Genomic DNA, 3,747 nt, shown 5'->3' on the forward strand with positions numbered 1-3,747 from the left:
CACAGTTCTTAAGATTACCAAAAAAGGGAAAATTCCATATGCCCCCATATTCCCTTACTCTTGTCTGTCAGTGGGTCCAAGCCTACACTGCAGCTTGTGAAAATTGATAAAGGGAAATCTCCTTTAGAATGGAGTCGGGAGGCTGGAAGGAGGAGCTCGCAGATCCTATCACTCACATCAATTGCAAATCCAACAGGAAGAGTCGGACTTTGCATGCGTTCTCTACTTTACTACGCCAGCAGGAGGAAGAAAGGTTTTCTTCCTCCTGCAGCAGCAATAGTTCAGCCAATGACAGACTGTTACAACTCAGTCCATAAAAGCCACTGTACATCAAACTCTCAGTTTAGTCCAATGGACTTCTTGTTCATAACAGCCTTCCCAACATCCCCCTTTGCTCTCTCAAAGAGCCTTCCTCTCCTTTGTTCTGTGGCTTTGCCTAGGGTTTTGCTGTAGCTTCCTTGTTCTGGATGGCAATTCTCTGCCATTCCCAAATAAACCCATCTTTTGCCAGTAAAATAGCTAGCAGTTTTATTTTTTTAAGGTTAACAGCCCATCTGGGCTCACTGTGGAAGGGAGTCGGAGAGCTTTGTCATTCTATGATGGCTTTCTTCTTTAGACAGCCTTGCCATGACTTTGTGGCCTCCCCTGCATGGGGACACATGAGAGGGAGCAAGAGAGGGCCATCTGAGAGTGTGCACAGGACCTAGAGGCAGCCTGTCGGTAACTAAAGTTTTTTTTTTTTTTTTTTTTTTTTGACAGTATGTGGGATTTTATTAAACAAGATACAGATTCAGGGCAAATGAGAAGTGAAGTATAAAGGCAAACTACTATCAGCAAATAATCTGAGCCAAAACAGCTCACAGGAAACACGAAGAGAATGCAGTAGGACTACATGTGAATACAGATGATGCTAAATGGGAAAGCAAGAGAAAAGGGAGCACAAGGAGGAAAGAAAAAGACATAACAATTTGTGAGCCATCTCAAGCACCAAGAAAACTTCATTCTACTGTAGGGCAGAGGCTGGGAACAATGAGCGCAGTCCTGTGCGGCCACGTGCACCAGTTAAGAACTGAAGCACTGGCTCCAGGGAACCAGATCATGACAATCAGAAGAGACACAAGCCTATTAGAACCCAATGGTTAGGTCAGCAGCCTCCAGCGAGCTAGGACAGAAACTTCCTGCAAGCTGTCTCCAGCTACAGAATGGTACATATACTTAACTCATTTAATAGTAAGTGAAGAGACACAGTTAAGTACACAAAAGCAAACCATTTACCACCTACTACGCAACTTACTTTTTACTGAAAGTATCTTGCATTCATGATGGATGCTTTCTAGGTTTTGCCAGACATTTTAACGTTAAAGGTTAAATTATTTTTTATATGCAAGTAGTGTGAAGTTTCCCCCACATGGGATCAATGATTATAAGAAGACATAATCACATGAGTTATTTGTCTTTTTTTATCGAAAAGCTAACAGACCGGCTAGTTATATTCCCCCCCAAACCACAAATTGAGTAGTAACTGAGTCTCTAGCCAATATATTCAAAGCTGAGGATTAAAAATGCAATAACAAGTCCTTACATCCAATTAAGGGAGCCCTACTACATACAGGCTAATCAATACCAGTGATACTCCTTGACTCCAGGAAGCTGGAAGACATCCTAATAACCCCACTCAAAACATTTACCTCAGGTAGCCTTTTTCCAGTTTCCAACTCATGAATAAAGAGAATATGTTGTTAATTCTATTTCAGAAAACATTTTTCAACTTGTTTTATTTACAATGCCGACTTTTAAAAGGTCATTAAACTAAAGTTAACTAGACAATAAACTAGGCAAAAATTGCTTTACAAAGAGAGTTTCGGAAAGCCCAAAATGCCACCTTCTACAGAGAACCCACAGTTCAGGTTTATTTAGAGCAAAGAAAAAAGAAACTTTTGATCATTCTAGAAGAAACTCAGCCATAAGTTTGGAATCTGTACTCAAACTACACATGCAAGGAGGACAATATTCTGCTTGAACAACTGATTTGCTGCTGCCATTTGTCTACTGCTTGTCTAATATTAACAATTATAAACAGAGCAGTGGAACTAGTATTTGGAACAATCCTTACAGTGTTATAGTGTCAGGCATAACATTTCACTTCTCTTCACACCACTGGTTCTCTTTGCATACCCGGGCTTCCTCTTCTTCAGTAAAGTCATTTTTGATATTGAGGGTCTTGGCGGATCTCCTCAGGAGTTTTCCCCTTGATCATATTGGCAATGGTCTTGCATGTAACATCAAGCAAACCTTTTTTGTTTTTGTTTTTAAAGATTTTATTTATTTATTTGACAGAGAGAGAGATAGCGAGAGCAGGAACACAAGCAGGGGGAGTGGGAGAGGGAGAAGCAGGCTTCCCGCCGAGCAGGAAGCCCGATGTGGGACTCAATCCCAGGACCCTGGGATCATGACCTGAGCCGAAGGCAGACGCTTAACGACTGAGCAACCCAGGCACCCAACATCAAGCAAACCTTTGATGTCTAAGTAGTTCGCAGCCAGAATAAGTTCAAAAAGTGTTCCTTGGTCAACTTTCAGGAATTCTTGGTCCCAAACAGGGATATCATCTGTCCGCTTTTCTTCGTTCTCATCATCCTCGGGAGGAGGGGGGTAATCCTTGTGGTGGGTGCACCACTGAATGACCTTTTTTAATATTGCTGCGTTAACATTTGGTAGAGGAACTGGGTCATCATCTCCTTCAATCCATTCCCAAATCTTCCAACATGGTCTTGATAGTCACAGACTGTTTGGCAATTTCAACATCAACCTCAAATATCTCTCCATTGGAACTCTGCAACTTAATTGAAGGCATGGTGCTCAGTCTCAGGCAGACTGCAGGCTGTAGGCTGACAAGAACAGAGCTGCCTCAGCTACGAGAAGAGAAAGGCGGAGAACAAGGCCACTCGGTAACTAAAGTTTCTAATAAAATATTTCTCCAGATTTGCACTAATTACTGGCTTAGGGCTTAACCAGAACAAGATGGTATGTTTTACTGGCCGTTTCTATTTTGCATTCAGTAACTTCATCAGAGAAACAAATGCTAAACATCATACAGTTGGGTGTAAATCAACTTATAGCCCTCCCCTTCTTTTGAAGCTCTAAGTTCAACCGAGAACTACTTCAAAGAATGGCCAAAAGACCCCAGCCTCTCAGTAGTTCAGAGCTGAAGGGTGGGTCCACTGTGCTAGGCTTCAATGTTTCAGTAAAAGAAAAGGGGCTCTCCTTAGCCTGGGGCCTCACCCTCCCAGAAGGTCATTAGCCTTTAAGATCAGTTACAAGAAGCCGGAGGTAAGAGAGGACTGCTTTCTGGACTCTGGGGGACTGGGAAATCAGCTAATTCTGCCTCATGTAGACCCCCACTTCCCAACCCCAATTGACCTCACGTACAAACCGCACTTGCCCGAAGACGGACCCTAAGGGACAACCTTCGATGCTGCCCTTTACAAGGTTCTGCCAACACAACCCCACTTTCCCTGCTGGGGGTGCTCAGAGCACACATATGCTGCTATTCAGCATTTTGTGAGCTGCTGAAGGTTTCAGAGAGGGCGGGGCTGAAGACCCAGCAGTATTTACCAGTTCAGCACAGAAATCGTTTATATCACATGGTATAGACCTTATCCCATTGTGATGAGCCAATTGACATGTGTAGCTATTTATAATTGAGCTATTAAATATGATTTGTGTTGGTGTGTTTTGCTGACATTCCCA

General features: G+C 42.8%; 1 pseudogene; it reads right to left on the bottom strand.

The window, feature by feature from the left end:
* Positions 1-1,760: 1,760 nt before the first annotated feature.
* Positions 1,761-3,159, bottom strand: LOC118000636 (annotated as a pseudogene).
* Between the last annotated feature and the right edge of the window lie 588 nt (positions 3,160-3,747).

This window comes from Mirounga leonina, unplaced genomic scaffold, assembly GCF_011800145.1.
Source record: "Mirounga leonina isolate KUSES-001 unplaced genomic scaffold, KU_Mleo_1.0 Mir_53, whole genome shotgun sequence".
Taxonomy (NCBI): Eukaryota; Metazoa; Chordata; class Mammalia; order Carnivora; family Phocidae; genus Mirounga; species Mirounga leonina.